This window comes from Schistocerca cancellata, chromosome 1 (genome assembly GCF_023864275.1).
Source record: "Schistocerca cancellata isolate TAMUIC-IGC-003103 chromosome 1, iqSchCanc2.1, whole genome shotgun sequence".
Classification (NCBI taxonomy): domain Eukaryota; kingdom Metazoa; phylum Arthropoda; class Insecta; order Orthoptera; family Acrididae; genus Schistocerca; species Schistocerca cancellata.
Window position 1 is genome coordinate 251,209,057 of NC_064626.1, and position 24,504 is coordinate 251,233,560.

Consider the following 24,504-nt stretch of genomic DNA (forward strand, 5'->3'; position numbering starts at 1 on the left):
CTGCCCAGAGTTCTAACCTGAACCCAATGGAACACCTTCAGGATGACTGAGATTGTTGACTTCACTCTAGACCCCACTGTCCGACATCACTATCTTCACTGGTTTTTGTTCTTGAGGAAGAATGGGCTGCCATTTCCTTCAGACAATGAATGAAAAATATAACACTTTTGCTAATAAAGTGTTTACCTTATTTGAACACTGTTTTCCCCCAAAACTAACCATGGTTAGAGCAAAGTCTACAAAGAAGCCATGGATTACTCAAGGAATAGGGGTACCTTGTAAAACAAAAAGAAAACTTTATCTGTGAATCCGAAACAGTTCTGATGTTGATGCTATAGCACACTATAAGAAATACTGCAAAATATTAAAGACTGTAATACGGACATCAAAGCAAATATATTACAAGGAAAAGATAATCATATCAGATAACAAAATAAAGACAATATGGGATATAGTGAAGGAGGAGACTGGTAGAACCAGACATGAAGAGGGGCAAACAGCATTAAATGATACTTTGGTGACATATGTGTATATTGTTGCAGAACTTTTTAACAGACATTTTATAACTGTTACTGAAAAGATGGGGTTGTCAGGTTCTGTAGACGCTGCTATGGAATACTCAGACCAGACATTTCAAGTAACTTCCATAATATGAATTTGACCCTCACTACCCAAGCCAAAATACACTCCTGGAAATGGAAAAAAGAACACATTGACACCGGTGTGTCAGACCCACCATACTTGCTCCGGACACTGCGAGAGGGCTGTACAAGCAATGATCACACGCACGGCACAGCGGACGCACCAGGAACCACGGTGTTGGCCGTCGAATGGCGCTAGCTGCGCAGCATTTGCACACCGCCGCCGTCAGTGTCAGCCAGTTTGCCATGGCATACGGAGCTCCATCGCAGTCTTTAACACTGGTAGCATGCCGCGACAGTGTGGACGTGAACCGTATGTGCAGTTGACGGACTTTGAGCGAGGGCGTATAGTGGGCATGCGGGAGGCCGGGTGGACGTACCGCCGAATTGCTCAACACGTGGGGCGTGAGGTCTCCACACTACATCGATGTTGTCGCCAGTGGTCGGCGGAAGGTGCACATGCCCGTCGACCTGGGACCGGACCACAGCGACACACGGATGCACGCCAAGACCGTAGGATCCTACGCAGTGCCGTAGGGGACCGCACCGCCACTTCCCAGCAAATTAGGGACAATGTTGCTCCTGGGGTATCGGCGAGGACCATTCGCAACCGTCTCCATGAAGCTGGGCTACGGTCCCGCACACCGTTAGGCCGTCTTCCGCTCACTCCCCAACATCGTGCAGCCCGCCTCCAGTGGTGTCGCGACAGGCGTGAATGGAGGGACGAATGGAGACGTGTCGTCTTCAGCGATGAGAGTCGCTTCTGCCTTGGTGCCAATGATGGTTGTATGCGTGTTTGGCGCCGTGCAGGTGAGCGCCACAATCAGGACTGCATACGACCGAGGCACACAGGGCCAACACCCGGCATCATGGTGTGGGGAGCGATCTCCTACACTGGCCGTACACCACTGGTGATCGTCGAGGGGACACTGAATAGTGCACGGTACATTCAAACCGTCATCGAACCCATCGTTCTACCATTCCTAGACCGGCAAGGGAACTTGCTGTTCCAACAGGACAATGCACGTCTGCATGTATCCCGTGCCACCCAACGTGCTCTAGAAGGTGTAAGTCAACTACCCTGGCCAGCAAGATCTCCGGATCTGTCCCCCATTGAGCATGTTTGGGACTGGATGAAGCGTCGTCTCACGCGGTCTGCACGTCCAGCACGAACGCTGGTCCAACTGAGGTGCCAGGTGGAAATGGCATGGCAAGCCGTTCCACAGGACTACATCCAGCATCTCTACGATCGTCTCCATGGGAGAATAGCAGCCTGCTTTGCTGCGAAAGGTGGATATACACTGTACTAGTGCCGACATTGTGCATGCTCTGCTGCCTGTGTCTATGTGCCTGTGGTTCTGTCAGTGTGATCATGTGATGTATCTGACCCCAGGAATGTGTCAATAAAGTTTCCCCTTCCTGGGACAATGAATTCACGGTGTTCTTATTTCAATTTCCAGGAGTGTAATTTCCATCATAAAATCTTTAAAATCAAAAACATCTAGTGTGTATGATGAAATATCATCAAAGTTAATTAAAGAATGTGATTCTGAGTTAATTAACATATTAAGCTATCTGTGTAACCAGTGTTTATCAGTGGAATACTTCCTGAATGGTTGAAATATGCTGAAGTTAAGCCACTGTTTAAGAAGGGAGATAAAGAAATAGCATCAAATTTCCGTCCAATTTCACTTTTGTCAGCATTCTCAAAAATTTTAGAAAAAGTAATGTACAACCAGCTTTATAACCATCTTATCTCACATAACATACTGTCAAAGTCACAGTTCGGTTTTCTAAAGGATTCTGATATTGAGAAGGCTATCTACACTTACAGTGAAAATGTGCTTAATTCATTAGACAAAAAATTGCAGGCAACTGGTATATTTTGTGATCTGTCAAAGGCATTTGAATGTGTAAATCACAATATCCTTTTAAGTAAATTAGAATATTATGGTGTAACAGGAAATGCTGCAAAATGGTTCAAATCTTATATCTCTGGCAGGCGTCATCCAACTGGGAACTAATTACATGTAGGGTCCCACAAGGTTCCATTTCAGGGCCCTTACTTTTTCTTGTGTATATCAATGACCTTTCATCAGTAACATTATCAGATGCCAAGTTTGTTTTGTTTGCCAATGATACAAACATTACAATAAATAGCAAATCAAGTGTAGTCGTAAAAAGATCGGCTAATAAAATATTTGTGGACATTAATAACTGGTTCCTAGCCAATTCATTGTCACTAAACTTTGAAAAAACACACTACATGCAGTTCAGAACATGTAAGGAGTGTCCCACGGGTATGTGCCTAACATATGATGACAAGCAGATAGAATAAGTGCACAGTGTTAAATTCTAGTGATTACAACTTGATAATAAATTCAACTGGGAGGAGCACACCACAGAACTGCTGAAGTGTCTTACCAAATCTCTAGTTGCAATGCAAATTGTGTCATACATAGGGGATATAAAAATGAAAAAGCTGGCATACTATGCTTACTTTCATTCCATACTGTCATACGGGATTATTTTTTGGGGTAATTCATCAAGGCAAGCTAAAGTTTTCCAGGCACAAAAACACGCAGTAAGAATTATATGTGGTGTGAACTCAAGAACATCCTGCAGAAGCCTGTTTAGGGAACTAGGGATACTAACAACTGCTTCCCAATATATTTATTCCTTAATGAAATTTGTCATTAAAAATATATAACTTTTTCAAACAAACAGCTCAATTCATGGAATCAATACTAGAAATAAGAATAATCTTCACAAGGATTTAAAATCACTTAGTCTTGTACAAAAAGGTGTGCATTATTCAGGAACACACATTTTCAATAACTTGCCAGCAGCCATAAAAAGCTTAAGAGAAGCCTAAAGGATTTATTGGTAGCCAACTCCATTGATAAATTTCTCAGTGTGTGTGTGTGTGTGTGTGTGTGTGTGTGTGTGTGTGTGTGTGTGTGTATAAAAACAAAGATGATGTGACTTACCAAATGAAAGTGCTGGCAGGTCGACAGACACACAAACGAACACAAACATACACACAAAATTCAAGCTTTCGCAACAAACTGTTGCCTCATCAGGAAAGAGGGAAGGAGAGGGAAATACGAAAGGATGTGGGTTTTAAGGGAGAGGGTAAGGAGTCATTCCAGCCCCGGGAGCGGAAAGACTTACCTTAGGGGGAAAAAAGGACGGGTATACACTCGCACACACACGCATATCCATCCACACACATACAGCAGGATATGGGTTTTAAGGGAGAGGGTAAGGAGTCATTCCAATCCCGGGAGCGGATTGGAATGACTCCTTACCCTCTCCCTTAAAACCCATATCCTTTTGTCTTTCCCTCTCCTTCCCTCTTTCCTGACGAGGCAACCGTTGGTTGCGAAAGTTATGTGTGTGGATGGATATGCGTGTGTGTGCGAGTGTATACCCGTCCTTTTTTCCCCCTAAGGTAAGTCTTTCCGCTCCCGGGACTGGAATGACTCTTTACCCTCTCCCTTAAAACCCACATCCTTTCGTCTTTCCCTCTCCTTCCCTCTTTCCTGATGAGGCAACAGTTTGTTGCGAAAGCTTGAATTTTGTGTGTATGTCGACCTGCCAGCACTTTCATTTGGTAAGTCACATCATCTTTGTTTTTAGGTATATTTTTCCTTCGTGGAATGTTTCCTTCTATTATAACCATATCATTAATTTGAACCCAACAATTATATATATATATATATATATATATATATATATATATATATATATATATATATATATATATATATATATAGAGGGAAACATTCCACGTGGGAAAAATATATGTAAAAAGAAAGATGATGAGACTTACCAAACAAAAGCGCTGGCAGGTCGATAGATACACAAACAAACACAAACATACACACAAAATTCTAACTTTCGCAACCAACGGTTGCGTCGTCAGGAAAGAGGGAAGGAGAGGGAAAGACAAAAGGATATGGGTTTTAAGGGAGAGGGTAAGGAGTCATTCCAATCCGCTCCCGGGATTGGAATGACTCCTTACCCTCTCCCTTAAAACCCATATCCTTTTGTCTTTCCCTCTCCTTCCCTCTTTCCTGACGAGGCAACCGTTGGTTGCGAAAGCTAGAATTTTGTGTGTATGTTTGTGTATCTATCGACCTGCCAGCGCTTTTGTTTGGTAAGTCTCATCATCTTTCTTTTTATATATATGTCTGCTTGTGTCTGTGTATATGCGGATGGATATGTGTGTGTGTGTGTGTGTGTGTGCGCGAGTGTATACCTGTCCTTTTTTCCCCCTAAGGTAAGTCTTTCCGCTCCCGGGATTGGAATGACTCCTTACCCTCTCCCTTAAAACCCAAATCCTTTTGTCTTTCCCTCTCCTTCCCTCTTTCCTGACGAGGCAACCGTTGGTTGTGAAAGCTAGAATTTTGTGTGTATGTTTGTGTTTGTTTGTGTGTCTATCGACCTGCCAGCGCCTTTGTTTGGTAAGTCTCATCATCTTTCTGACTGATTATGCCTTTCAGCAAAATTCTGTCTGGAGCATAGCCCCCCTTATACAGTTCCTCCATGATCCCCTATTCAGTGCTAACATTTGTGCCTCTTCTGATGTTAAACCTATTACTTCAAAATCATTCTTAACCGAATCCAGGTACCTTCTCCTCGGTCTGCCCCGACTCCTCCTACCCTCTACTGCTGAATCCACGAGTCTCTTGGGTAACCTTGCTTCTCCCATGCGTGTAACATGACCCCACCATCTAAGCCTGTTCGCCCTGACTGCTACATCTATAGAGTTCATTCCCAGTTTTTCTTTGATTTCCTCATTGTGGACACCCTCCTGCCATTGTTCCCATCTACTAGTACCTGCAATCATCCTAGCTACTTTCATATCCGTAACCTCAACCTTGTTGATAAGGTAACCTGAATTCACCCAGCTTTCGCTCCCATACAACGAAGTTGGTCGAAAGATTGAACGGTGCACAGATAACTTAGTCTTGGTACCGACTTCCTTCTTGCAGAAGAGAGTAGATCGTAGCTGAGCGCTCACTGCATTAGCTTTGCTACACCTCGCTTCCAGTTCTTTCACTATGTTGCCATCCTGTGAGAATATGCATCCTAAGTACTTGAAACCGTCCACCTGTTCTAACTTTGTTCCTCCTATTTGGCACTCAATTCGTTTATATTTCTTTCCCACTGACATTACTTTCGTTTTGGAGATGCTAATCTTCATACCATAGTCCTTACATTTCTGATCTAGCTCTGAAATATTACTTTGCAAACTTTCAATCGAATCTGCCATCACAACTAAGTCATCCGCATATGCAAGACTGCTTATTTTGTGTTCACATATCTTAATCTCACCCAGCCAGTCTATTGTTTTCAACATATGATCCATAAATAATATGAACAACAGTGGAGACAGGTTGCAGCCTTGTCTTACCCCTGAAACTACTCTGAACCATGAACTCAATTTACCGTCAACTCTAACTGCTGCCTGACTATCCATGTAAAGAACTTTAATTGCTTGCAAAAGTTTGCCTCTTATTCCATAATCTTGTAGAACAGACAATAACTTCCTCCTAGGAACCTGGTCATATGCCTTTTCTAGATCTATAAAGCATAGATACAATTCCCTGTTCCACTCATAACACTTCTCCATTATTTGCCGTAAGCTAAAGATCTGGTCCTGACAACCTCTAAGAGGCCTAAACCCACACTGATTTTCATCCAATTGGTCCTCAACTAATACTCGCACTTTCCTTTCAACAATACCTGAGAAGATTTTACCCACAACGCTGATTAAAGAGATACCTCTGTAGTTGTTACAATCTTTTCTGTTTCCATGTTTAAAGATTGGTGTGATTACTGCTTTTGTCCAGTCTGATGGAACCTGTCCCGACTCCCAGGCCATTTCAATTATCCTATGTAGCCATTTAAGACCTGACATTCCACCGTATTTGATGAGTTCCGACTTAATTTCATCCACCCCAGCCGCTTTATTGCACTGCAATCTACTGACCATTTTTTCCACTTCCTCAAATGTGATCCTATTTCCATCATCCTCATTCCTATCCCATTCTACCTCGAAATCTGAAACATTACTGATCGCATTTTCACCTACATTGAGCAACTCTTCAAAATATTCCCTCCATCTGCCCAAGGCATCCACAGGGTTCACCAGCAGTTTTCCTGACCTGTCCAAAATACTTGTCATTTCCTTCTTACCTCCCTTTCGAAGACCGCTAATTACACCCCAGAATGGTTTTCCAGCAGCTTGACCGATAGTCTCCAACCTGTTTCCAAAGTCTTCCCAAGATTTCTTCTTGGATGCTGCAATTATCTGTTTGGCTTTGTTTCTTTCTTCAACATAACTTTCTCTGTCTACCTGGGTCTACCTGGGTTCTGGTATGTAGCCATTTTTGATACGCCTTCTTTTTCCTTTTACAGGCTGCCTTGACTGTATCATTCCACCAAGCTGTTTGCTTCATCCTAGTTTTACACACTACTGTTACAAGACATTCTTTAGCCACTTCTAGTACTGTGTCCCTGTACCTTGTCCATTCCTTTTCCAATGACTGTAATTGACTACATTCAACTAACTGGTACCTTTCTGAGATCGCTGTTATGTATTTGTGCCTGATTTCCTTATCCTGAAGTTTCTCCACTCTTATCCTACTACATATGGACCTGACCTCCTGCACTTTCGGCCTCACAATCCCAATTTCACTGCAGATTAAATAATGATCAGTGTCATCAAAGAATCCCCTGAATACACGTGTGTCCCTCACAGCCTTCCTGAATTCCTGATCTGTTATTATATAGTCAATGACAGATCTGGTTCCCCTGCCTTCCCAAGTATACCGGTGAATGTTCTTATGTTTAAAAAAGGAGTTTGTGATTACTAAGCCCATACTGGCACAGAAATCCAAGAGTTGTTTCCCGTTCTTGTTGGCCGCCATATATATATACCTAAAAACAAAGATGATGTGACTTACCAAATGAAAGTGCTGGCAGGTCGACAGACACACAAACGAACACAAACATACACACAAAATTCAAGCTTTCGCAACAAACTGTTGCCTCATCAGGAAAGAGGGAAGGAGAGGGAAAGACGAAAGGGTGTGGGTTTTAAGGGAGAGGGTAAGGAGTCATTCCAGTCCCAGGAGCGGAAAGACTTACCTTAGGGGGAAAAAAGCCCGTCCTTTTTTCCCCCTAAGGTAAGTCTTTCCGCTCCTGGGACTGGAATGACTCCTTACCCTCTCCCTTAAAACCCACACCCTTTCGTCTTTCCCTCTCCTTCCCTCTTTCCTGATGAGGCAACAGTTTGTTGCGAAAGCTTGAATTTTGTGTGTATGTTTGTGTTCGTTTGTGTGTCTGTCGACCTGCCAGCACTTTCATTTGGTAAGTCACATCATCTTTGTTTTTATATATATATATATATATATATATACACTTCTGCACAATTTCAGTGCAGTAATGTGTTCAATGCAAATAAGTGGAATGTTTCCTTCTATTATATATATATATATATATATATATATATATATATATATATATATATATATATATATATATATATATATATATATACACTTCTGCACAATTTCAGTGCAGTAATGTGTTCAATGCAAATAAGTATTATAGTAGTTATATTACATGTTTATTATCTTATAAATAAATAAAAACTTTTTTTATTTTAAATTCAGTGCATTAGTATTTGTAAAATGATTCTTCCATACAGCGTTTATTTAAAAAAAAATATGACGATCATTCCACTTGGGACCTGTGGAAGGTACATTAGCTTATTTGTTTAGGTTGTAAATATTTGTCATGTATTATTGTTTTTTGAACATGTTCCACATCCTGGAGGACCTCCTCACTACGGATCAATTGGAATGAAGTAAATCTAATCTAATTTAAACAACAAAGACCTCAGAACACAGTTCAAGTCAATGTAAAGCTGTACACACACTTCATAGTAATGTTCACTTTTGATCAGACCATGTACTTAATGCCAAACTTAAGACAGACAATGTTTTCGTGTGTTCAAAAGACACTGTATATTACAATGAAGATGAAAGAGTCCAACATCCAAGTTGTAATTTATATATTTTGTTGTGCTCTAGCTTGAGTAGCTTCTCAAATTTGCTCATTATTTCACAGCTGTTTACATTAGATATCAATAAGTGTGAAAGTAGTACCTTTTCAAATGGTGGAATGATGATATTCAGTTTCTCAATACAGGCAGTCATCTTCATGTGGCACCAAACATGTTAATTTTGATTTTCTGTTGGATAGAACTACTTGAGGGCCACTAAAGCTGCTGACATCAAGTTTTGTCTTATTTCCTGATGTAATGTTCCTGACATGATAAGGGGCATGGTGCAACAGGCCAAGGCACTGTTTCTACATTTGGAGGAAATCTACAGAAAGAACAACATAAGTGGCTTAAAAAGTTATCGCAATTACAGTTTAGTCTATTTTTGTAATTGTACGTCATAGCATTTCTTTTTCTCTGTTCCAGTTCACACTAATGAAGCAATTCTCCTGTGTTTTGAAAAAAGTTAATCTGTTAGCCTTTGTCCAGGATATTGTACATATTTATGTTTATTGCTTTGCAGAACTGTTATTGTGTGTGTATAGTTTCCAAACGACACACATTTAGCTAAGGTTCCAGAAAAAGTAACGAATGTTGTCTTTTGAGCAAAAACCAAATGTTTTTGTGACTTACACATTTCAGACTTAAATTTCAGAAATGATGACTAAAACATTGAGTTTTGCACAGAAATTGATTTGACATAGGTCCTTTAAAAGAGGTTTTTAAATTAATCTGATCTGAGAGTACTTGCAAGAAAAGTTTGATTTACATACACACTGTGCAAGACCCAACTGGATAGCTGCAGGCAATGAAACATCACTTACAGAATTGGGGGGGGGGATGCTGGGCCCGTTTCATAGCCGCCACCATATTAACAACAAGGACTGGTGGTTTCCCCACATCTGACAAGGTGAATTCCAGGCTAGCACCCACATCCTGGTTCAGTTATACAATTCGTAAACATTTTAAAATATTCACACAGTACCACACGGAATAACACTTGACACAGACAGTTGGGGAACCAAATTTTTTACTGAGAGGGAAGATGTGGTGACAGGAAGGACATGCGGCCACCCTCTACTATTAAAATTGACAAATCCATAACATGTGAGCCCATAGAGAGATGGGATAAGGTCAGAAAAAATAAGAAAAGACTTATACACTATGCAAGAGAAAGGAGAGAAAGCACACCGCGTGCCAGAGGATTCTTGCTTAGAATGTGTCATTTTCCATTCTGCATGGATTTGTAAAACTACCAGTTCTCTGTATTTACCCAACACTGTTTTGCAAGAATAATATCACATTCCTTTTGACAATACCCATTTAAGTTTCCCAATAATTTAAATTACACTTCTGTGTGAACCATAAAAATCTGTAAGAACCTAGTAGCACAAAGGTACATGAATTCCTTTGATGTGTTCTATAAGACTATACATTATGATAGGTCCCGATGTGTCTTGATCCTTACCAGATGCATTGCAGTTTCCCACAAATATCTCAAGTTCTCCATTTGCTTCCCCTACTGCCAATTTAACATGGCCATCCCACTTCATATTTCTTCATAATATTACATTTGTTTTTAAATAATCAGATAATATATAAACATTTATCACAAATGATGTAATTTAACACCAATTTGGTGGGCACTGTACACGTCTCCTTATTTAAAAAGGGCTATCATTCAGTACCAAGGTGAAAACTGTCCATGCCATTCTGGTTGGTTGGTTTGTTTAAAGCGGGGGGGGGGGGGGGGGGGGGGGGGGGGGAAGGGACCAAACTGCTTAGTCATCGGTCCATTACTCCAGTTAAAACAATCATACAGAGGAAAGAAGAAAACAAACGAGACATAGAGCACAATACTGAAAGGAAGGAAATACAACAAGAACGACAGAAAGGCAAGAAACACTACAAAGAACAAAAGAGGACAAGAAAACCACAGACAGATGCAAGAAAGAGGTAGAAGAGATTAAAAGAAGAAAGCATTTAAAACAAGAAAGCAGATTACCAAGGCTGGATGACCATGAGAATAAAAAGGAGAAGCCAGCCTCTCTGCAAAACATTAAAACCCCCACCCTAAAAGCACTAGGGTGGAGGATAGGACAAAGGATGTGTGCTAAAACTTAGATCAAATAATAAAACCCACCCTCATGGATAAAACGTAAAACTAAACCTGCAATTGTTGCCCAAGGCATTGTTGCCCAAGACTGAAGGTAGAGTGCTATGAAAGTTAAAAGTCCATCACAGAGCGGCTGAAGTGGGCAGTCCAGCAAGAGGTGGATGACTGGTGAGCCACAGCGACACCGAGGTGGGTCCTCGCAGGGGAGGATTCCACACATTCACAGTCTCCTTAATAACACGCAGTTTGTTGTGTATACTTTTATGCCATTCCATCTCCCAAAGCCGAAAAACCTTGAGGTGTAAGAAAGAATGCAGGTCAGTTTCAGATATGCCTATGCCAGGAAGCAGTTTCTGCATAGCCTGTTTGCCCAGGCTGTCAACAAGTTTGTTGCCTGGAATTCCGATGTGTCCTGGGGTTCACACAAACACCACTGGACTGTTCCAGGGCATACAGGAACTCCTGGATGGCTACTGCCAAAGGATGGTGAGGGTAGCAATGGTTGATAGCTTGTAAGCTGCTTAGGGAGTCAGAACAGAGAAGAAATGACTCACCAGAACAGGAATGGATGTACTGAAGTGCAATAGATACAGCCACAAGCTCTGCAGTTAATACATTGCAGCCAGTGGGCAAGGAATGCTGTTCAGTATGACCTCTGTGGACATAGGAAAAGCCAACATTACCAACAGCCATCAGTGAAAACAACTTCAGACTCTCCGAACACGTCAAGAAGCAAGAGAAAGTGACAGCGGAGAGCGGCGCAGTTAACGGAGTCCTTAGGGCCATGCAAAAACTCCAGGCGAAGCTTCACCCGAGGTGTACACCATGGAGGTGTATGTGAATGGACCTCACATAGAGGTGGTGAAGGGAAGGACTCCAGTTCAGACACAAGGGATTGCACGCGAACCGCAATCTCTAGCCCTGACCTGGGCCGCCAATGCGGGAGATGAACTGCCGCAGGTGGACAAAGGAGACGGTAATTCGGATGCTCAGGAGAACTACAAATGTGTGCAACATAACTGGTGAGCAGTTGTACAAGTAGGATCCACAATGGAGGGACTCCGGCCTCCACCAAGGACACTGGTCACCAGACTCTTTCTAAAAGCTCCCGTCGCTAGGCGAACGCCACAGTGGTGCACTGGGTCGAGTAAATGCAATGCTCAGGGCACCGCCAAACTGTAAACCAGACTCCCATAGTCAAGGTGGCACTGAAAAAGGTCTCTGTAGAGTGGCAGCAGCGTAGAGCGATCCGCAACCCAGTTGGTGTTGACCAGGCAGCAGAGGGCATTGGGGTGCTGCCAGCACTTCCGCTTAAGCTGACAAAGATGAGGTAGTCAAGTCAATCAGGCTTCAAAAACCAATCCTAAGAATTGATATGTCTCCACTACAGTGAGTGGATTGTCATTAAGGTATCAGTAAAGTTCTGGTTCTGGATGAACAGTGTGACGCCGACAGAAGTGCACGACACACAACTTCGTGGCTGAAAACTGGAAGCCATGGGCTAGAGCCCATGACTGCACCTTGTGAATGGCTCCCTATAGGTATTGCTCAGCAACACGAGTACTGGAGGAGCAGAACGAAATGCAGAAGTCATCCGCATAAAGAGAATGAGAGACCGACGGTCCTACAGCTGCCACTAAAAACAGAAACACACTGAATATGGAGCCCTGTGGAACACCATTCTCCTGAATATGGGAGGGGGGCGGGGGAGGGGGGAGGCAACTATGGGACACACCAACTTGGAGGAAAGTATGGAGTGACAGGAAGTTTTGGATAAAAATCAGGAGCATGCCCCAGAGACCCCACTCATACAATGTGGCAAGGATATGATGTCGCCATGCCATGTCGTAAGCTTTAATTAAGTCGAAAAACACGGCAACCATGTGTTGGCATCTGGAAAAGACTGTTCGGATGGCAGACTCTAGGGACACAAGATTGTCAGTGGTAGAGCAACCCTGGTGGAAGCCGCCCTGACATGGAGCTGGTTGGCCACATGACTCCAGGACCCAATCCAACAGCCGACACAACATACGTTCCAGCAGCTTACAAAGAATGTTGGTGAGGCTGATGGGCCAATAGCTATCCAGATCAAGCAGGTTTTTACCAGGTTTGAAGACCAAAATGATGGTGCTCTCCCGCCACTGCAATGGAAAGACGCCATCGCACCAGATCCGGTTGAAGATGACGAGGAGATATTGTTTGTAGTCAGACAAAAGATGTTTATTCATCTGACAGTGGATCTGATCCGGCCCAGGAGCTGTGTTGGGACAATGTGCAAGGACGCTGAGGAGCTCTCACTCTGTAAATGGGGCATTATAGGGTTCACTGTGGTGTGTAGTGAACAGGAGGATTTTCCTTTCCATCCACCATTTGAGGGTGCGAAAGGCTGGGGGTAGTACTCCGATGCAGAGGTTCAAGCATAGTGCTCAGCAATCGTGTTTGCATTGGTAGATAACACACCATTGATGTGAACGCCAGTGACACCTGTTGGGATCTGGTACCCAAAAGGCGTCTGATATTCATCCAGACTTGGGAAGGTGACATATGGCACCCAGTGGTTGACCTGTACCTCTCCCAACAGTCCTGTTTCCCTTGTTTTATAAGCTGGCGAACAATGGGCACAGAGCCACTTAAAATCTATTAGGTGCTCTAGGGTAGGGTGCCGCTTATGTCGCTGTAGAGCTCTCCAACGGTCTTTAATTGCCTCAGCGACTTCTGGCGACCAACGCGGGACTGTCTTTTGCCGGGGGTACCCTAAAGAACAAGGGATCGCATTTTCTGCCACAGAAATGATCATTGTACTGACGTGCTTAACCATAAATCAATGGCACCATGTGAGGGAGATTCAAAGATGACAGCAGAGGTGAAGGCTACCCAGTCTGCCTTGTTTAAAGTCCACCTGGGTAGGCGTCTGTGGGCATGATGCCGGGGGAGTGACAGGAAGATGGGGAAGTGGTCATTACCACACAGATCATCATGAGCTCTGCAGTTGATAGATGGGAGAAGGCCAGGACTGCAGACTGAGAGATCAATGGCCAAATGTGTGCCATGTGCCACCCAAAATGTGTGGGGACATCTGTATTTAACAGGCAGAGGCCGAGGTGGGACAATAAATTTTCAGCGTCTCTATCTCAGCCAGTAAGCACAGTCCCACCCCACAAGGGGTTATGGGCGTTAAAATCTCCCAAAAGTACGAAAGGTTTAGGGAGTTGATCAATCAGTGCAGCCAAGTGGCGGGTGTCATCTCTCCCACTAGTAGAAACCTGGGAAGGGTGTGACCCAAGGCACTCCATCTTGCAAGAGGAGCTGAAGAAGACTGACGCTTCTACGGCTGGGAAATGGTGTCCCCGGTGGTTCGGGGGCAGTGCTCCCAAGGTAGGTGGTGCAGGAGCAACAGGGAGGGAAGTGCCCCCCACCATCAAGAGGGCAGGTATAGTCTTCCGTCTCTGAGAGGCGACTGGAGTTGGTGGAACTGATGGAGCTAGAACTGTTGTACTGGCAGCGTAACACGATGTCATACGTACAGGATGTATGTGTTCAAATGTTCTCTTAGCCTCATTATAGGTCAGCTGGTCCAGGGTCTTTTACTCCATGATTTTATGATTTTCCTCTCTTTCTGGAGAAGTCTACAGTCTGGCGAGCAAGGCGAATGGTTGGTTGGTTGGTTGGTTTGGGGAAGGAGACCAGACAGCGTGGTCATCGGTCTCATCGGATTAGGGAAGGATGGGGAAGGAAGTCGGCCGTGCCCTTTCAGAGGAACCATCCCAGCATTTGCCTGGAGTGATTTAGGGAAATCACGGAAAACCTAAATCAGGATGGCCGGACGCGGGATTGAACCGTCATCCTTCCGAATGCGAGTCCAGTGTCTAACCACTGCGCCACATCGCTCGGTAAGGCGAATGGTGCTTTCCGCAGTTGACACAGATGGGAGGAGGGGCACATGAAGTATTGGGATGTGAAGGACATCCACAATCCCGACAGGTGACACAGTAAATACAGCAGGAAGACATATGGCCGAAGCACCACATCGGGGGAGGGATATATGGCTACACATCACAGTGGTAGACCATCTCACCTTGACCTTCTCGGGTAATGCGTCACCTTCTAAGGATAAGATGAAGGCACAGGTGGCAACCTGGTTATCCCTCAGATTCCGGGGGAGGAGCGGGACGAAATGAACACCTCGCTGCTCTAAATTGGTGCGCAGCTCATCATCAGACTGCAAAAGAAGGTACCTGTGAAATATGGTACCCTGGACCATATTTAAGCTCTTATGGAGCGTGATGGAAACAGAAACATCCCCGAGCTTGTAACAGGCAGAGGACACTGTTTTGATCAAGACTGACCCAGATCGCATTTTGGATAATCCCTCCACCTCCCCAAACTTGTCCTCTAAATGCTCAAGAAAAAACAGAGGCTTCATCGTCATGAAAGATTCCCCATCAGCTTTCGAACATACAAGGTACCAGGGCGAATAAGATACGCTGTCGACCTTAGCCTGGCATTCCTCCCATGGTGTGGCAAGGGAGGGGAACGATACAGGGTCGCACTTCAGTGCATTGAATTGAGGCCCTGAACACTTAAGAGACTGCTGGTGTTTGACCACCAGCAAGAGATGATGTACTATGCTTCATCACGTGTCATCTGCCCTGATGCCACCAACTCTAACCAGGGGCCCTCCCCATGGACGCCACCCAGCCGCAGCAAAGGCCACCAGGCAGGATGGCCATTCCCGGGAGTACCAATTCCCCAGAGGGACAGGCATCTACTCCTTGGCATATGTGGGGAGTTAACGGTGCAGTCAACAGCAGAGTGATCCCTGCATGGTCAGGGGACTACAACCAACAGGGTACATGGCGGCCCCACCACAACGGACTGGCTACCGTGCTGGATATCAGGTGCAAATGAGCTAAAAAGTTCATTATCATCGTCAGTGCAAAAAGCGATACTGCACAGTAGATGGAGGAAAATGCACCCAGGAGGGTGACCTAGCCCAACAGCTCGAGAATGAGTGGAAGTGCAGATCCACATCGATGAAGGATGTGTGAGGTCTCAACGCATGATGGACATGATGCATCATGTGAGGCACCCTTCCCCAATTGGCTCGCCCTTCGGGAAAATTTAAAAGGATGGAGGTCAAACCCTACAGGGGACCATCACATAAAGACCGAAACATGTGAGACTCGTTTTAGTCGCTTCTTGCGACAGGCAGGAACACTTCGGGCCTATTCTAACCCCCGGACCAGGGGGGCATGCCATTCTGCATTTCATTAACATAACACAGTGATAATACTATTCTACAGATAGTGTAATCACCAAGGGTACTGCTGAGCCTATCTGATAAATTCTTTAAGTATACTGAGAACATTAACTGTACAGTTATACTTTTAACTTTGATGGCAGTCAAACAGCGATACAGTGACAGGATTCTCTTGTGTAAATGTCTGTTTACCACTAGAAGTTAAAAATTTCATTCTCCATATTGTCCTCAGTCTTGACAGCAAACTGACCTGTGAGCACTAGACGGAAGGTTTTGATCACTTCCTTCACGTACAACCAGAATTCCGTAAGATTTCCTGACAGAAGGCTTCATACACAGCACCTCTTAGAAATTGCTCAAGGGCCATGACTCTCTTTTGATGTGAGAGTTCTCTACTTTCACATTCTCTGGATGAAGATATTAAACGAACATGGTTTCTGCTACCGTTTATTACCCTACTTGGCACACATTGACCTAAAGTGTGATTAACAACATGTTTGAACTTTGACTATATTTTTTCTATTGTTATCAGAGCCGAATTAAAAGTTCACAATTCACGTTTTAAGTACAATGTTGGTGACTGGATAAAATCCTCATAGTTTCAAGCCACATCATTTGAGTTAAAAATCATGAGCTTTCAACACTTTTCACTGTCATCATCTTCACAGTTTAAAACTACTGACAACTGCAAATGACAAGGCTGACATTCCTACCGCATTAAGTGTGTGATATCACATATTACATTTTGTAATACCACAAATGTGCTTGAAAATGACACGTCATCGAAATTAGCTGATCTCACAATTCAAATAAAGATAATTTACATTACAGCCTACTATGGACCATGTTCCTTTTAATAAACATTTAGAGGCTCTGGATCCACAGAGAAACAAAATTTTAAAGAGAAGTGCGACACATGGCAAAAACTCCCCATCTTGTCAAATTAAAAGAATGACAAAATGCAAATTTTTAGGAGTGTGTACAACAATGTAATTATTAAGAAGATAATTGTTTATGTTTACAGAATTCACATACATAAATAATAACAAACGATACATCATCCCACGGAGAAGTCTATGACCACCTTTCATTTATGGTTGACACACTTGTCTATGACGACGCTGTTAACTTCTCTAATTCCATTGTGGTCATTACACAAGATGCATGTTGAAGGAAGTACGATAGTTCCTGAATCATTTTGGAATGTTCCTTTCCAGAATTTTGTAAGTAAGTCTCTTTGTAACACATGAGAAACGTCTTGTGGCATCTCCATTGCAACTGTCAAAACACACACACACACACACACACACACACACACACACACACACAAAAACAAAAACCAATCTAACAGAATCATGAAAAAGTGTACAGACCCTCTTCTCCCCCCCCCCTCCTCCTCCTCCTCAGTCTTTCCTACCTCATCATAATTTCAGGTGGTATTTTACCATGAATTTCTTGCAGAATAGGAATTCTTGCCACTAAAAGAATAGGACAGTATGTGTTAGTACATCTTGGAAATCTGCTACTTCCCACATTCCAACTGCTCAGTTTTAGCAGTCCACCTACATCATGTTCATGAACAAGATGAACATAGTATCCCATAATCCCTATGGACACAATGACAAATGCTCTACACACAGGCTAAGTACAATACCAGAAGCAACAATGACCTGGTATCATTCCACTGTAATTCTGTACAAGTGCTTTGTACTTTAAACAATTAAATCTCCAGTACCATACCTCACTGTAATAGAGACCTACCTCATAAACACCTTTTAGAAAATCAAAGAATTTTGGTTACCTCCGAGATCTTATGAAGCTGGTGAATTTTTAAATAAAGCTAAGCAAGTATGTATACACACACACACACACACACACACACACACACACAAGTGCAACTTGCACACATGTCTGCAGTCTCAGAGAGCTGTGTAGTTGACAAAGGCCTTAATAGCCGAGAGCTATTATTGTGTCAATCTTTTTATTGTGCCTATCGCAACTCAGCACCTCCGATATATGGTGAGTAGCAACTTTCCTTCTTTCATAATGTCAGTTTATTATTATATAGTAAATATTTGTATCAGCAATATACTGTAATTGTATTGACACTTGCAACCTTATATGACCTCTGCAGTCTCTGCTACAATATAAATCCAAGTTTTCTAATACAGTGTCTAACATGTGTGCTCATTTTCCTTGCTTTCCAATTTCTTATCCTGAGAGAATTAGAAAATTGTTTCAAATAAATTTTCTGTTTAAAAATTAGTTCCTATTTCAGTGATAAATGTTGGATGATCTTCATCTACAGCAAATACTGTTGAAATGTTTATTCTCTATTCGCTGTTAGTGGATTTGTCAAAACATCTGGAGGAATAACACAGAAAAGTAATGTTATCATCATATGAAAAAAATTCAGACCTTTTGTAAGTTTCACAGCAGAAACTTAGAAAACCGTAAAAAGGTTAAAATGTTTGCAACCACAGACGAATAAAAATTCATGACACTGAAGCAGTCACCAGTTGGGGTCCATAATACTTTGTATCAACCAAGTAAGACTAATAAAAATTCAAACAGGTAATTTTCTCTCCTTAGCAACTAATTAAATCTGTGAAGTCTTCCCTTAAATCTCGTAACTTCCTTGTAAGAAATATATTTAATGCAATTTGAATTTTGTAAATTTTTGTAATCTAAACTTCGGATGTTCGCGTACTCATATCATTTGTTTCTACTGGGAAACTCATATCATTTGTTTCTACTGGGATATACTATATGTAAATATTACATTATTCAATACTACATTAGCTTACGGTACCAAGTACAATTAGCGAGAGCAGGGAAAGATTTAAAAAGCTAACAACAAAATAAACATCTGCAACCAGTACATAAACGGGCAAGTATCAAATGAAAATACTGAACCTAGCGATACAATCAATCTGCTTCAGCTATGATTTCACCAAAATGGTGGGCAAAAGTCATACATCTACACCCAACTGATTACAATACTACCCAAAACAAGAATTATGAAATGGTAACGGATGAGTCACATAAAACACTTAAAATAAAAGGTATCAGAATTGACTTTTTATGACGGAGAAGAGCCTGAAGAACAGAGTAACTGTTTTACTCTTGCTGAGTCCATACTATCGGAAAAACTTCCTCTGCACAAACTATTTGTTTTGTCGTTGATTTTTAACTACTGTATGATCAACCTGACATCACGTTTACCTGACATTACAATTACTCTATATAGATGTAGGTTTTCATTTCTTCACGTAAAATACAAATCAAGAAGAGTCAAATTAGATGACATACTGTTGACCACTTCAAATGTCATTATCGGAACCCGTAACAATATTACTGTACCTGCACCAAAAAAACAGCACTAACAGTCGCATAACAGAAAGGCTCACAGACAACACCACTCCAAATCGAACACAATATTGGAATTTGCTCGGAGTCGCCACATCATTATAGACTTACTCATAACTGTGAAACAATACTCTCATAATAGAATCCGGTGATTCCCACGAATCAACTTCTGACTTTCTTGTGGTTTGCTCCCGCAGTATCCTGCTACTGAAAGTAGTACACGAACCCAGCAAACATGTCTTATTGTCTTTTGTTACATCGTCGAATGAACAATAAATCTATTCTATTCTACTCAAAACACTTCGAAATGGTACAGGAGTGTAAGGAAGGGCAGGTGGAGGGGAGAGGGGTTACAAACAAATATTGCAAATTAAAAGAGTGTGAACACATCTTGCGTTTTTCTAGTTTTTATCTCAGCACGAAATTAGTAACCTCAATATTTACAGGATCCAAAGAGACAGGCGTCTAAAGCTAGCGAAATGAGGGATGCTCAACTACCGGACCTACCGATAGATGGCTCTACCAGCTGAATACTGTCGTCTGTATTGTCCGCCAACCGCCATGTTCGAATTTGGCAAGAACTTTTTGCCAAGAAGTTTCTCTCGGTCTGCACGGTGTATAAGGAATTAAGGATTATCGAAATGGTGATTTCTTGTTCCGCTTTCAATTGTACGCAGCGATGGAGTAAGGAAAGTGACTTACCATTTCCCAGGTAATAGGATACCGATACAATACGATAAAAATACAGACTTTGTGCGTTTGCTAATTCGATGTTTTTGAACAGGTTTCCTCTAAAGCACCCAGAGCTGCTAAAGAAGTGGATTACTTCCGTGAAGCGGAAAGGTTTTAATCCTACGTCTTGCAGTCTTCTTTGCGGAAACCATTTCCGACAAGATGATTACGTACTGAGCCCTGGAACGTGGAAGAAACGTCTCAAACCCGAAGCAGTGCCATCAGTTATTGACTTTCCGACACATTTCATGCCACCAAATAAACAGCCACGGCGACATGTTGTTAGGATTTTGAGTGACAACTATTCATCTCCATTTGAGGTAGCTAATTAATTTCCTTGCTATGTGTGTGCTTTTTACTTTTGTGAATTTATTTCGCACGGACGCAAATGGGCTACATAGGTCTAATCAATGTTGTAATCCACGTCCATATTTTTGTTTTTAGCGTTCTGTCATGGAATCCGTGCTCGATTTGCCCCCTGCAGAAGCTACTGATAGCGTGGAGAATGTTGTCAATGAGAATTCTTCCGTGGAAAGCACGTCCCATTTATCCAATGCAGAAGCTGCGAATTGTGTCGAAAACGCTAGTATAATGATGTTTTCACAACCCCAGTTTTCTTATAATATTTTTTCATCAAGCCTTGAGTTATTTCATTCATATATAACGAAATTATTTCTTTATTTCAGAGTGCAGTTGGTTCTTCAGTAATTGGTTGTGGTATACAGTCGAAAGTAGAAATGGAAGACTAGGCGACCGAAACTTGCTATTTTTTCTCAGGCATTGTGCACGAATTAAAACGCAAACCGAAGTGCGTCCGTGAAAAACTTCGAAGAAGAGAAAAGAAAGTGTTTTCCATGGATGACATCACAAGTTCATTGAAGGAGAAGGGGCATCTTCCTGAGAAGTTACATAACTTCCTCAATCATCAGGAAGGAACACAAGTGGAATTAGTGTGCAATTTAGTGAACAATTCTCTCTCGTCAAAGGGTAATACACAACAAATGTGAAAAATGCTTGTGATGACTGTGTACTTTTATTCACCAGCAGCATATGAATACCTGCAAAAGTTAATGCCCCTGCCCCATAAATCATTCATTTCCAAATGGGTGGCAAGTGTTTTTAAGTACATTGATTTAAATCCAATTGTAAGGGACCAGTTCAGCGACTCATGTCTAATTGTAGACAGTATGGCAGTTAGGAAGCAAATAGTTTGGGACCAAGGAACTAAGCAATACACAGGTTTTTTAGACTTTGGTGGGGAAGTGCCTCAGTCAAAAGAAGTAATAGAGGCATCTGAGGCTCTGGTTTTCATGCTTGTCTCTATTAAAGGCAAATTTAAATGCCCGATTGCATATTTCTTTATAAACGGTGTACATGCAATTAATCAGGCCACACTGATAAAATCTGCGGGACTAGTGCAGCAGGGGATACAACCCGTCGGCTTTGAACAATGACGTCACAAGTCGCCAGAGATCATGTATTACAGAGATGAAAGAGCTGAGGAGAATGTTGAGAAACAAAGGAATGCGAGAGAGATAAACATTGATCTTGTCAAAAGCATAAGTGTTTTTTGACTTTAAAAAAAAAAACTCACGAGATAGAATAAACTGATCCTACTTTATTAAGCAATATCTTGTCAAAAGCCGAGAAGCGATTGTTCTTAATGTTCTAGTTCCCTTCAGTACGTAATAAGTGTTTTTTGACTTTAAAAAAAAAATCTCACGAGATAGAATAAACTGATCCTACTTTATTAAGCAGCTCCCTTCAGTACCTAATAAGTGTTTTTTGGCTTTTTTAAAAAAAATGTCACGAGATAGAATAAACTGATCCTACTTTATTAAGCAATATCTTGTCAAAAGCCGAGAAGCGATTCTTCTTAGTGTTCTAGCTCCCTTCAGTACGTAATAAGAGTTTTTTGGCTTTTAAAAAAAAAATCTCACGAGATAGAATAAACTGATCCTACTTTATTAAGCAATATCTTGTCAAAAGCCGAGAAGCGATTCTTCTTAGTGTTCTAGCTCCCTTCAGTACGTAATAAGAGTTTTTTGGCTTCTTTAAAAAAAATCTCACGAGATAGAATAAACTGATCCTACTTTATGAAGCAGCTCCCTTCAGTACCCAATAAGTGTTTTTTGGCTTTTTAAAAAAAAAAAAACTCACGAGATAGAATAAACTGATCCTACTTTATTAAGCAATATCTTGTCAAAAGCCGAGAAGCGATTCTTCTTAGTGTTCTAGCTCCCTTCAGTACGTAATAAGAGTTTTTTGGCTTTTTTTAAAAAAAAATCTCACGAGATAGAATAAACTGATCCTACTTCATTAAGCAATCAGTAAAATGATGCACCCAATATCAAGCGATCGCTTTTAGATTTACATTCATTTATTTTAATTATAGTGCTTATTAGAACACAGAACTGCTTTATTATCTATGCCTCGAAGTGAAGACATTACGATCTATGACTAAGGAATGACGTCATTGTTCAAAGCCGACGGGTTGTATCCCCTGCTGCACTAGACCCAAATCTGCTTTAGAGAGGCTGCTTAGTTCTGGCATTAGGGTTTTGTGTGTTACATGTGATGGCTGCAAGGTAAATATAAGCACTTTACATTCACTTGGCTGTACTTTAAATTTTTACAAGGGTGATTTTAAAAGCCACATTCCTCATCCTGTGGGAAAATACAGTGTTTATTGTATCTTGGACATGTGTCATATGATTAAGTTAGCCAGAAATGCTCTAGCAGAAGTATCTATTAAGTCTCCAACTGTCATTATTAAATGGCATTTCATTGAGCAGTTGAACAATGTACAACAAGAAGAAGGTATGACATTTGCCAACAAACTATCAGGACAACATATAAGTTATGTATATAGAAAAATGAATGTTTCATTAGCTGCACACACTTTCAGTTCTAGTGTGGCAGATACCATACAGTTTTTGAGGAGGGTTGGCAATCCAAATTTTAAAGGAAGTGAAGCAACAGTAGAATTTTTGTATTATATTGATAGGATTTTTGATATTCTGAACTCCAGAAATCCATTAGGTAAAGGGTATAAGAGTCCCCTGAGACTTGACAACAAATCTTATTGGCTTTATATGTTCAGAGACACTGAAAATTATATAAGAAGCTTAAAAATCATTGGTGTTCCATTGCTGCTCCACGCAAGAAATACATTTGCTTTTGGGATAATTTTCAATATGCAATCAGTCACGCACATAGCTCTGGCAAGTATGCTTCGTGTTGAATCTCCTCTGAAGTATTTGCAAACAACTAAACTGTCACGAGACCAAGGAACAACAATCCTAATGCATACCAGTTCAAATGTGCCATGAGAAAGTTGCTCTTGGGTAACAGTGTCACTACAATGAATGGGAATTGCTCAAATTTTAATGTGTGTTGTTTGCCACCTGTTTATGATTTTCATGCAAGAAAGCATGTAGTACAAAGTGATGAAAGTGCTGCAGAAAACGAAGTAGAGAAGTGGTGTGCACTTCTTGATGATAAGATTAAGTTCTCATTTTACAAGCAAAACATTATTATATTGCAGGATATGTGTCATTGCACGTGTCAAGGCAGATCACATGTAAAGACTGTCTTCACATACTGAAGCCACCAGCAGTTAAATCTGCATTAGAATGTGATGCTCTCTGTGCTTTTCCCAATATGGCCAATAAAAATGCATTTGTAAATTTTTTTAACTGGGGAAAACTGGTTAAAACAAGTGACTGCGTGTACTCTGTTGTAGAATACTCAGAGAAACTGTTTCAGATGTTTGTGATTGCTGGGGATATGCGACAGAAATGTATTCAGGCCAAGATTTTGCATTGTGTTAAAAATAAAATCGTAGATTACCCATTTCCTGCTCCTGGTCATTATTACCATTGGGATTGAGGACTTACATAAGACTCAACTTGTTTGTAAGATTGCATCCCTGTACTCCTGCATACGCTTAAAAACATGGAAAAAAATGTCTGCTGAGAAAATTTTAAACAACAAATCAAGTGTAAGACAGAAGATAAATAAACTCATATTGTTTAATCATCTATAGTGCCCAAATTGGAATAGATTATGTAATGGGACATTCCATGCAGGTGGGTGTGACATTTTGACAGATTTCTTAAAACTATTTTGTACATAGATTTGTGGTTGTGTAATGATGAACTTGAAAGGATGAATCACATTGAAGTAAAATTAACTCTTTACATCCTGTGTAGATACTGTAACAAAATTATAATTTTTTATTATATAAGCTTATTTTAAGATGTTTTCTGTTACAAAATATGCACTTGCATTAAAAACAGGTGAT

The 24,504-nt window shown here is 41.5% G+C and overlaps 1 protein-coding gene and 1 long non-coding RNA gene across 10 annotated transcripts in view; one reads left to right on the forward strand and one right to left on the reverse strand.

The window, feature by feature from the left end:
- The window catches only part of LOC126170235 (uncharacterized), an 86,930-nt gene extending 67,122 nt beyond the window's left edge, over positions 1-19,808 (reverse strand). For 2 of the 9 annotated variants that reach the window (XR_007535458.1, XM_049920706.1), the window contains exon 1: positions 19,461-19,808. The gene's annotated coding sequence lies outside the window, so the exon portion shown is untranslated. Of the gene's footprint in view, positions 1-8,824; positions 9,047-19,013; positions 19,153-19,176; positions 19,259-19,322 lie in introns of those variants that run through there. The other 7 variants (XM_049920713.1, XM_049920708.1, XM_049920709.1 and 4 more) reach the window with 6 other exon arrangements.
- Positions 19,809-19,979: 171 nt separating this feature from the next.
- LOC126170344 (uncharacterized) lies at positions 19,980-21,600 on the forward strand. Its single transcript, XR_007535459.1, has 3 exons — positions 19,980-20,178; positions 20,251-20,518; positions 20,643-21,600. It is a non-coding gene; the product is annotated as an uncharacterized LOC126170344 (long non-coding RNA).
- The last annotated feature ends 2,904 nt before the right edge of the window (positions 21,601-24,504 follow it).